The sequence below is a fragment of the Rutidosis leptorrhynchoides genome, chromosome 6 (assembly GCF_046630445.1).
Source record: "Rutidosis leptorrhynchoides isolate AG116_Rl617_1_P2 chromosome 6, CSIRO_AGI_Rlap_v1, whole genome shotgun sequence".
Lineage (NCBI taxonomy): Eukaryota > Viridiplantae > Streptophyta > Magnoliopsida > Asterales > Asteraceae > Rutidosis > Rutidosis leptorrhynchoides.
Genome location: NC_092338.1, coordinates 345,137,104 through 345,150,231, shown reverse-complemented (window position 1 = coordinate 345,150,231; position 13,128 = coordinate 345,137,104).

The window sequence follows — 13,128 nt, the reverse complement described above, 5'->3', positions numbered from 1 at the left end:
ATGAAATACCCAAAGGATCGGAGAAGCATCTTAATATTCGGGAAGACGGAACCCGGTATAGGGCTGAAAGAATTTGGGTACCAAAATTTGGAGATATGAGAGAAATGGTACTTAGAGAAGCTCATTACCATGGATTTCATCACTAAATTGCCAAGGACTGCAAGTGGTTTTGATACTATTTGGGTAATAGTTGATCGTCTCACCAAATCAGCACACTTCCTGCCAATAAGAGAAGATGACAAGATGGAGAAGTTAGCACGACTGTATTTGAAGGAAGTTATTTCCAGACATGGAATACCAATCTCTATTATCTCTGATAGGGATGGCAGATTTATTTCAAGATTCTGGCAGATATTACAGCAAGCATTAGGAACTCGTCTAGACAAGAGTACTACCTATCATCCACAAACTGATGGGCAGAGCGAAAGGACGATACAAATGCTTGAAGACACGCTATGAGCATGTGTTATTGATTTCGGAAACAGTTGGGATCGACACCTTCCGTTAGGATCGCAACTATTACTGTTAGCACAAAATCACAATGTAATAGTTTTTTGGGGTTTCTTTTCAATAATATGCATAAGTCCGAATTATTTTAGGCAACTATACGGGAAATAACAGCTACAAAATCAATTTCGATGAAATGTAACAAAATAACAACAAAAAGGATAGTCAAAACAATACGTGATGGTGATTAAATATAGTAAAGGTTATAAATGAAAAGTAAATTGGTGCATGGAAACCTTTCGAATTAGTAGTGTATATGTCCTTATATATTAGCAAACGTTTGCATCAAACCAATCTACAAAGAAATATGACGTAATTTTTTACATGAGAAAATAATACTTCATAGTGAATAAAATACAATTGAATAAGAGCATCACACATCATCAATTGTCGCTGACTATCCCACGTGGTAAACCGAAGCGGAAAACTATATTTTCCCAGGCGAAAGTTAATATTTTCTTTCTTGTTATCGCACTTAGTGTAGTGACCCGAACTTTTCCATGTTTATATATATTAAATGAAATTGTTATTCACATGATTAAGTGTTTCCAACATGTTAAGCAATCAAACTTGTTAAGACTTGATTAATTGAAATAGGTTTCATCTAGACAATTGACCACCCAAGTTGACCGGTGATTCACGAACGTTAAAACTTGTAAATACTATATGATGACATATATATGATTATATATATAGTTAACATTATATTATGATAAGTAAGTATCTCATTAGGTATTTTAACAATGAGTTATATACATAAAATTGAGTTTATTGAATTAAGAAACTCGAAACGATATATATAACGATTATCGTTATAACAACGTCTTACTAAATACATATGAATCATATTAAGATATTGATACACTATGTTTAATCATGATAAATGATAAGTAAACATGTCATTAAGTATATTAACAATGAACTACATATGTAAAAACAAGACTACTAACTTAATGATTTCGAAACGAGACATATATGTAACGTTTATCGTTGTAACGACATTTAATGTATATATATATCATATTAAGATATACTAATACATCATGATATCATGATAATGTATTAATTTAACATCTCTTTAGATATAATAAACAATGGGTTAACAACATTTAACAAGATCGTTAACCTAAAGGTTTCAAAATAACATTTACATGTAACGACTAACGATGATTTAATGACTCAGTTAAAATGTATATACATGTAGTGTTTTAATATGTATTCATACACTTTTGAAAGACTTCAAGACACTTATCAAAATATATCTACTTAACAAAAATGCTTACAATTACATCCTCGTTCAGTTTCATCAATAATTCTACTCGTATGCACCCGTATTCGTACTCGTACAATACACAACTTTTAAATGTATGTACTATTGGTATATACACTCCAATGATCAGCTCTTAGCAGCCCATGTGAGTCACCTAACACATGTGGGAACCATCATTTGGTAACTAGTATGAAATATCTCATAAAATTACAAAAATATTAGTAATCATTCATGACTTATTTACAAGTAAACAAAATTACACATCCTTTATATCTAATCCATATACCAACGACCAAAAACACCTACAAACACTTTCATTCTTCAATTTTCTTCATCTAATTGATCTCTCTCAAGTTCTATCTTCAAGTTCTAAGTGTTCTTCATAAATTCTATAAGTTCTAGTTTCATAAAATCAACAATACTTCCAAGTTTGCTAGCTTACTTCCAATCTTGTAAAGTGATCATCCAACCTCAAGAAATCTTTCTTATTTACAGTAATATATCTTTCTAATACAAGGTAATACTCATATTCAAACTTTGATTCAATTTCTATAACTATAACAATCTTATTTCGAGTGGAAATCTTACTTGAACTTGTTTTCGTGTCATGATTCTGCTTCAAGAACTTTCAAGCCATCCAAGGATCCTTTGAAGCTAGATCTAATTTTCTCATTTTCAGTGGATTTATCTACTAAAATTAAGGTAGTAATGATGTTCATAACATCATTCAATTCATACATATAAAACTATCTTATTCGAAGATTTAAACTTGTAATCACTAGAACATAGTTTAGTTAATTCTAAACTTGTTCGCAAATAAAGTTAATCCTTCTAACTTGATTTTTAAAATCAACTAAACACATATTCTATATCTATATGATATGCTAACTTAATGATTTAAAACCTGGAATCACGAAAAATAACGTAAAACCGGACATACGCCGTCGTAGTAACACCGCGGGCTGTTTTGGGTTTGATAATTAAAAACTATGATAAAATTTGATTTAAAATTTGTTATTCTGGGAAAATGATTATTTTTATGAACATGAAACTATATCCAAAAATCATGGTTAAACTCAAAGTGGAAGTATGTTTTTCAAAATGGTCATCAAGACGTCGTTCTTTCGACTGAAATGACTACCTCTTACAAAAATGACTTGTAACTTATATTTCCAACTATAAACCTATACTTTTTCTGTTTAGATTCATAATATAGAGTTCAATATGAAACCATAGCAATTTGATTCACTCAAAACGGATTTAAAACGAAGAAGTTATGGGTAAAACAAGATTGGATATTTTTTGATTGTTGTAGCTACGGGAAATATTGTAACAATTCTATGCAAATCATATCCTAGCTAACTTATATTGTATTATACATGTATTCTAATATATTATGTAATCTTGGGATACCATAGACACGTATGCAAATGTTTTGACATATCATATCGACCCATGTATATATATTATTTGGAACAACCATATACACTCTATATGCAGTAATGTTGGAGTTAGCTATACAGGGTTGAGGTTGATTCTAAAAATATATATACTTTGAGTTGTGATCTAGCCTGAGACGTGTATACACTGGGTCGTGGATTGATTCAAGATAATATATATCGATTTATTTCTGTACATCTAATTGTGGACAACTAGTTTTAGGTTACTAACGAGGACAGCTAACTTAATAAACTTAAAACATCAAAATGTATTAAAAATGTTGTAATTGTATTTTGAGCATACTTTGATATATATGTACATATTTGTTATAGGTTCGTGAATCGACCAGTGGCCAAGTCTTACTTCCCGACGAAGTAAAAATCTGTGAAAGTGAGTTATAGTCCCACATTTAAAATCTAATATTTTGGGATGAGAATACATGCAGTTTTGAAAATGATTTATAAAATAGACACAAGTATTGAAACTAAATTCTATGTTGAATCGTTATACCGGATATCGCCCTTGTTGAACTTGGTAACCTAAGAATTAGTGTTTATTATAATTGCCACCAATTGACGCGAATCCTAAAGATAGATCTATGGGCTTTTGACAAGCCCCAGTCAGAGAATTTGAACTGCTTTAGTACTTCGATATTTATATATGGGGATATTCTAGATGCATTTGTTAATGTCGGTTATCAGGTGTGCAACCATACGAATGATTTTTATGCAGATTGCATGTTATTGAAGGATGAAATCTTGTGGTCTATTATTACAATTTGATATATAGGTTAAACCTATAACTCACCAACATTTTTGTTGACGTTTAAATCATGTTTATTCTCAGGTGATTATTAAGAGCTTCCGCTGTTGCATGCTAATATATGGACAAGATTTGGTGTCAGCATGCTTGTCTAATATTGTTTAAAACTGCATTCGAGATTTACTTTGTTGTAACTTATTAATATTGTAAACCAATATGTATTGGTAGTGTGTAAGTGTGATATTTTTAGATTATCATTTCTAATAATCTAGGTGGTGTCCTTTTAACCTTGTCGATAAAATAAAGGTTATGGTTTGTTTTAAAAACGAATGCAGTCTTTGAAAAACGTCTCATATAGAGGTCAAAACCTCACAACGAAATCAATTAATATGGAACGTTTATAATCAATATGAATGGGACATTTCATTTTGTGGTTTGGCTTCAACCCATTTTGTAAAGTAGTCAATGGCTACTACCAAAAATTTTACGTTGCCAACGCCCGTTGAGAATGGTCCAACAATATCGATTCCTCACTTGCAGAATGACCAAGCTGCACTGATTGAGACCATGTTATGCCTTGGTGATCTGCTGACTGGTTCATGTACTTAGCAGACTTCACAGGTGTATATTAATTCATATGTATATCTATACATTCCTGTCCAAAAGTACACCATTATTATTAGTATTGTAGTTTACCATAGTTCTATAGCCTGAATGTGTTGAACATGCACCTTCATGCATTTCTTTGACTATGTTTTTTTGGCTGTGTTGGGCCGACACACCTTAAATCTGGCCCCATTAAAGACTTCCTGTATAATATGTCATCATTTAGGTAATACATTGGTGCCTGCAGATGAATTTATCTTGCCAGGAAATTGTTTGCTAGTAGTATCCCTTCATTTATGTATTGGATGAATGGTGTCATCCAGCAGTCTAGCTCTTCTTCGACCACAACCATGATGGTGTCTTCTTCTTTTGTCTTTCTTTCCAAAACTTCTACCATGACTTTCCTTGTGGAGTGTTCGTATACGTGTGACGCCAACTTGCTCAAAGCATCTACTTTTTTGTTACGATTTCAAGGTATCTGCTTTAATTCGAATGTTTCGAATCCTTTGACTATCTGTTTTATCAATTCTAAGTATTTTTGCATGGATTCATCATGTGCTTCGAAACTGCCACTAAGTTGGCTTGCCACTAACTGTGAGTCGACATAAGCAACTATGCATTTGACGTTGATGCTTTTTGCCAACCTTATACCTGCGATCAAAGCTTCATATTCCGCCCCGTTATTTGATGTTGCAAACTTCATCCTTATTTCATAAGTAAGTTCTTCTCCTTCTAGGCTGACGAGTATTAATCATATGCCTGCGCCTTCTTCACCGGAGGCTCCATCCGTGAACAATTCCCATACTTCATCTTGTTGTCTTATGTTGACAGTTGTTTCACCATGATCGACTACTTCACATAGGATTTCAACCAAGAAAGTCTGCCAACACTTGTCCTTTCATAAAGCCAGATGGAGAAAAACTTATTCCGTGTTCCCTAGCTCGATTGCCCATTTTCCCAGTCTATCCGAAATTTCTTGCTGGGTTAAGACATGTTTGATTGGTTGGTCCGTTCTCACCGCCTGGCTGTGTGCACGAGTGCATATACTAACTCTTCTGTTGTCGGATAGTTACTTCACCATTTTACAAACTTTTACTTACAAAATAAACAGGCATTTGGATATTATTTCTTTCTACCACCAATACTAAGCTTATTGTCTCCCTTGATGCTGCTAAATACACTGCCAGTGTTTCACCCCGAATGGGTGCCGTTAGAGTTAGCATCTCTTTTAAAAATATTTTCATTTCGTGGAAATCTTCTTCGGACTCTTTCGTCTAGACGAAATCATTTTCTTCAAACACCTCTTTAATGTCTGGAAAACGCCATAGATCTGTCAGCTGCTCTGGAAACAAATCTCGTGAGTGCGGCCAGTTTTCCGTTTAAATTTGCACTTTTTTTACTCCCTTGAGACTTCATACTTTCCACTGCCTAAATTTTCTTTGGGTTCGCTTTAATCCCTCTTGGTGTCACCATGTAGCCAAAAAATTTTCCATCCTCCATACCAAACGAACATTTTGACGAGTTTAATATCAGACAAAAATTCACATTTTTACTCCCGATATTAAGTCCTAAATCAATAAAGTAATTAACTTTATCGAATAAATAAGAGTTTATTTGCTTTATTTGGTATATCAAGTGATTACGAGGATGATGCAAGAAGAATCGAAGAAAACGGACTTAAAATGAATAATCTAGAGCAAAAACAGTGAACACCAATTTACAATCTCGGAAACATAAAAACCAGAGCCAAACTGCCTTGGTATACGGTCATCCCATACGGCCTGCCACCAGCCGTACGAGCTACCATGATTAATAAAATACGGCCCCAGATCGATCACGATTTGCCAGTGTGCACGGTCATGAAACACGGCCCGTGCACACGACCTGCCAGTCCATACGGTTGTGCCATATGGCCTGCATGGGTCACTTTTTGGCTATTTAAAGGCCATTTTTCATCCCATTTTCTACACACTTCAACACATAAGTATTCTCTCAATCTCACTTCTCTCTCTATTTTTTCCCTTTAGGTTTATGAATTAATTATCAATTAGTGATAATGACCTAGAGTAGGCGTTATACGGAGTCTGTAAACAATTGGAGGTGCGCCTGTATTTGTAACTTTTGTACTTTCGGAACTTGATTAATCTACTGGTACTTATATCGATTTCTATCTATCTGTTATAATGTTTTCCATTATTTTGATAGTTGATATTGTTACCATGATTATCGAGTAGTTATCTTTAAGTGTATGTTATGACGTGGTTAGTTACGATGCTGAAATAATGAGATGTTGTTAAAATGCTTTCTGATTATACTTTAAACTCAATCACTTTTTCAACTAATAGAACGTGCTTATATGCTCTGTTATTGGGAAGTCACGAACCCTAATTTAGAGTACACTATATGTGTCCTTCTTTGGTAAGAAAAATCTGTAAGATGCACAGTGCGCTTGAAGGAGGCACAACGGTTGTAGTACGTCAACCAACGTTATGGTTTCCAACAGACGACACTTTTGTAATGGAAACTCTGTTTAGACACTAGGAGTATAAGGTTGGTCTTGATCTATGCATGTGTAGTCACTGGTATATAAACATAGTAAGCATAAGCTGAAGCACAACGGTTGTTGTAAGCTATAACCCTGTTATGTACAACAATGGAAACAGTCTCTAGGGTAGATGATGTGTTGCGAGGTGTATACGAAATAGTTATATTTTTATTGCGCAATACTATTAAATAAGATACAATTTTACACAAGTTATTTATTTATTTATAGAGTGGATATACCTAAACCTTGCTACAACACTATAGGCAGTGTACCTAATCGTAAAGTAGTGTAGTTTTTAGTAAGTCCGATTAGTTCCGCAGGGAGCTAGCTGAGTTTAACGCTATATTTATTTTAAACTATATTTGTATCAATATATATATATATATATATATATATATGTATATATATATATATATGTATATATATATATATATATGTATATATATATATATGTATATATATATATATATATATATATGTATATATATATATATATATGTATATATATATATATATGTATATATATATATATGTATATATATATATATATAAGTAATATTATTATCATTATAAATGGGGGGGTTTTTACCGTTTAGTGACCGGTTTGTCGATTTTATGTCTTAAGTCACAATTAAAACCTAATGTAAAATATTAAATATAAATACAACTTAATTTAAAGCGTAAAGTAAATGACGAAAAATAAAAGTGCGATAATTAAAAGTGCAATAAATAAAATGACAGTAAATAAAAGTGCGAGGAGATATAAAATAAAGGAATTATGCTTATTTAAACTTCCGTAATCATGATGTTGACATGTTGATTTTAATTTATTACCATAGGTTAATTGTCCTTAGTCCTGGATTATTCGATATGTCCATCTGGTTTTGTCCATAATAGTTCATCAGTCATAATTATAAAGTGCTTAGGTCTTCGTCAAATTAATCTTATTATCTGAAGTCAAATATTCCAACTAATTGGGGATTCGAACTGTAACAAGGTCTTAATACTTTGTTTAATGAATACACCAGATTATCGACTGCGTGTAATCCAAAGTTTTAATACATTGTTAACAATTACACCAATTACCCTTGAATATAATCCACCCCTGTTTTAATGAGTCCGGTGACTATTAATCCATCCTCGTGTCCGGTCAAATGAACAATAATTCGTATTTATAAATATTTCGCCCACCGTACCCGATTAAGCGTATGTGGTTATATATAGATACGTCAAATTGTAACCTTTATATTAAATTAACGAGGTATCGTTTAGTTAATATAAAGCCCATTAATAGCCCATAGTCTAATTTCTACAAGTGTCGATCTTTTGTCCAAACCCCAATTATGGTACAAAGCCCAATAACCCCGTCTTTAATATTTAACCCAACATTACGATTACTTCGATTTAATAAGCATAATAATAACTTAGCTACAAGACATTAATTTAAAAAGGTTGAACATAACTTACAATGAGTATTAATCACGTAGTGTTACACGGACAGAATTTCAACTTACAAACTTAAAACATTCGCCACTATAACCTTATTATTATTAACTTAAAATTAAAATTAAAATTATAAATATAAATATATTGAGAGAGAGTAAGATATATGATATGGTGTACATATTTCGGCCAGAATTCCTTGCATTTATAGGACCTGACCGTACTATTCCAGCCATGCGATCGCATGGAATATAGGCTTCATGGCCATGCGATCGCATGACCCTCTGTGACAGCTCATAATGATTCCAAAAACGTGGGCGGCTTGATTTATTTAATATATAATATAATATATATAATTTTTTATAAATATATATATATTATATTATATTCTTGAGCATCGTTGACTTGTAATTTTAGCTCCGTTGCGTCGCGCGTTGATACTTGGTTCATGTCTCGGTTCCGGATTTTCGAACGTCCTTTCGTATGATTTAATATCTTGGACTTTGCGTTTCGCGGCTCGTACTCTTGTAATTTTTAGACGTTTCTTATCAATAATTTGAACCACTTGGATTGTACTTTGTACTTTTTAGCTTTTTGGTTATTTGCGTCTTTAAATCGTCGATTCTGTCTTTTGTCTTCACCTTTTATTATTTAAACGAATATCACTTGTAAATAGAACAACTGCAACTAAAAGCTTGCCTTTCTTGAAGGATAATGCTATAAAATATATGTTCGTTTTTAGCATTATCAAATATTCCCACACTTGAGCGTTGCTTGTCCTCAAGCAATATAGAACTTGAATATAACTATACTAGAATCACTTCTTTATTCTTCACACTTTGTACATCAGTGATTTTAATACGGCGGTATGAACAATGGTAGTAATGATGTGGTTTACAGTCCCACATGACTATAAAAATTTAGATCCTTTAAGGAAATTGGATCTTTATGAAAACATTTGATCTTTTAAAAATTCAATCTAGCTTTTACTCTAGATTAGTTTTCCGGAATAACCCTTCACCGGTGTTTGCAAAATATTTTTGTGGGTTTTGTAGGTTTCAGATTTGAAAATTTTAGCTCAAAACTTGCGGTTTTGTGTCACCCACTTGCTAACCTTGTATTAGGAAAGCAACACGTCCAGTATACTTGCTCCGTATATTACCTTTCGGTAAACTACCGTCCGGTTGTAAAGGAAAGCATTGAACAAGCAACTGTTAAGGCAATGTCTAATGACATGCTTTTGATTATGGTCTATATTGTGTCAGATGCAATTACTATCCTTTGTAGGAGCAATAGTAAAGATCACCCTATAGTTTTTCGGTCTAGCACAAGGTCTTGTCTTCGACCATGCTATGCAACCACCGTTCTTACGGTTGACACCCGATTTGGTTCAGGTGACCTAATGAATTCCAGGTGAATTCCTAGGATTTTACATTCAATGGTAATGAACGCATTAAAAATGGGTTTTCAGAAAACAAATCGGTTTGTAATTTGATCAAAATATTTTCTCGTTCAAGCTCGAGTTTAGATATCATTGAATTCCATGAGTTTGAATTCTCAATCTTTAAGGTCAATCTCAAGAATTGAGTAATATCAGGCTTAAAAGCTGATTTTTGATCTTTAAGGAGATTATCCTTTCTGGGGATCTGATTCATTAGTCTTATAAGCTAATTTGGACGGTGCCCCCCATTGTACGAGACAGATCCTCTCATGATTAGGATAAGTCTGACCACTTGGCGACCCTGTTTGATGCTGAGGTCCGTGGATTTCCAGCTGATTTTCGAGAAAACTTTTCAAGGTTTTTCGTAGTCTCTACAACTGGTCTGGACGACAACTTCCTGACCTAAATCAAGAAGCGCGTGTCTTTTTCTCAGAAGACTGTACTTCCTTATAAATTCTATTTATATTACAATAAACTGGGTAAAACTGATTAATATTGTCCAAAACAAAAGTATTTTCAATTATTTGTACAAAAGTATGTGATATATGTTCTAAATAACTTGGTAAATTTTTCCCACACTTGGCTTTTATTTTTCTTTCTTTGCCTTTTTATTCTCTTCTATTCCATTTTAAATGAATTCAAGCATTTTGGGTTGTTTCTCAATTTATGTCCTTTCCAAGGTAACAATAATTTCGGTGTTAACACCTAGTTTTATCGTTCATAAATATGTATAAACATGATTTTGAGTTCATTTAGTTAAAAAATTTTAAAAATTTTACTAGAAGTGGGTAGTCAGTATATAAGACTAGGGCTGTTCTTTATTATCAGAGAGCACTAGATTCTAATACAACTACTGCGTTACTAGTAAAGTTTAACGGTGGCTATTAAACCAAGTGTATAAGTCAAAAAATTTTAAAATCGAAAGAATTTAATCCCTTCCCACACTTAAGATCTTGCAATGCCCTCATTTGCAAGAAATCAATAGCAATTTAAATTATTGATGGTGATTAGCGTAGAAAAATGATTAAATTTTACCAAAGTTTCCAAACATATTGTTGTTTGTGTTGAATGATAAATGGTGCACATCATTTGTTCCTTCCTGCAGTTGTTATATCACATTTATTTTGCATCTTGTCATCAAAATTAGTTGCTTTTGCTGAACTTAATGCCAGTCTTTGAAAATGCGCTGTTTTACCCTGTTATGTACATGAGATAAAATACATACAATACAAATATAAACATGCATGGTAATTTGAAATGGGACTTAATATCCCACTTTCAATTTACAAAAATGAAATATTAGTACAAAATAATAAAAATGTTAAACATTACATTAAAGTATCAAAATGTTAAATGTTTAACATAAATAGATAAAAATAATAAAAGATAAGAAATCACCAATGGAACACTATTGATTTGGATAGGGATTCCAGTTCATATCATCGTTCGGGTTCCATGGTTGGTGATAGGTGTCCTGGTAGGCTTGGTTGGGGTCGTACAGGTTAAAGGGTGGTCGCATGTCGGGCTGATGTGGTGGGTAAAAAGCAGGTCGAGTCGGGATGTAGTTATTTGGTACCTGATATGATAGTTGGCTCATAATTTGGTGCTGATGAACTTGCCAGCTATCGTGTTGGCGTTGCCTAGATCGCTCATACTCATTCGCGGCTTGCCACTGCTCATACTGACGATGCCTATCCTCATTACTCATTTCCACCTCATCTATACGCTGGAAAACGTCAGTAAAACTATCCCTAATGACATCCCTTATGTCATCTGCTTCCTCCATCTCCCCATCCGAACCCCTCTGTAAATCGTTTAGAGTCATTTTCTCCTTGTTTTTAACTCTTTGTGTAATCGAGTTAGCTAAAAATCTATGTATTATATGGAGCTCGGCTATATTAATATCTAAATAGGAGTGTCTTCCTCCCCGTGTAAAAACATTAAAATTTGACATACGCCTCCATAAGGCGTTAGCGTCAAAATCTCTATCTACCCTCTCACCGTGATAAATTAAAGCTGTACAATCAGGTGATAATAATTCAATGGGGGTGTAAATCTGTAAAGCTCTAGCCATGTCTATCATAGACATCCTGTACATCCTACCTCCAAGTAAAAATCTAAGAAAAGTCTTATCGTCTAACCTATCTACATCCTTATTTAAGGCTATAGTACTCATTAGCTCAACACACCATTCCTTATATACATGTCTACGAGTGGTAAATAAATGTTCCCAATCAGTAAAAGAAGAGCTTCCATACCTCTGGATTAGATGCTGCCTAACTGAGTTAGCTAGGCTGACTCTTTCCAAAGGCTCCCAATCTATTGCCCTTGGTACTTCTACATTTTTGGTCCAAAGCTTAAATTTGTTACTTTGGTACGTCGGGTAATCTCTCCAACTTCTATCAAACCTTAGATTAGGGTGTAACTCCTCTTCATGAATTCTCGAGTGTTCTATTACATGGTGTATGGGAAATATTACGTAGGCGGTAAAGAATTGTGGCTCCGGCTCATAGTATGTCACGTGTTGATCATAATGTTGTTGTTGTTGTTTGTTCCAGTTGTTGCTCCGGTTCGTGATATTGCATCTCTGGCTGTGGTTCCGGATCAGGTTGCCTAGACGATGATGATGCACTATCAGTATCGGTATTTCTCTGCAAAACACATTAAACACAAAATTTGTACATCCAAATATGCATTAGTGTTAGCAAAATAACAAATTAAAGCAATTACAATAACATGTTTAATCTATATTAAACTTATACTCATTTTCATATTTTTATCAATTCTACAAATTTTCAAATAAGCATATATGAAAAGGTATACAAAGTACATAACCATTCAACTCAAATAACATGTCAAAATAATCATTACTAGCAATTAAACAAGTTTCAAATGGCAATTACATCAATTTAATCAAGTTCATAAATTTTAGACTTAAAAAGTCCACTTTGATGTTCAAAAATCATGTTTAGGATCAAAGTTTGGATCATTTAGCTACCTAAACATGTTACACTACTTAATTTAGCAATAATTCATAACAAAAATCGTCCATAACCTGTTTATATCAAAAAGTCCCAAATTGCTCAAGAACACAAACCCTATATTTCTAAAATT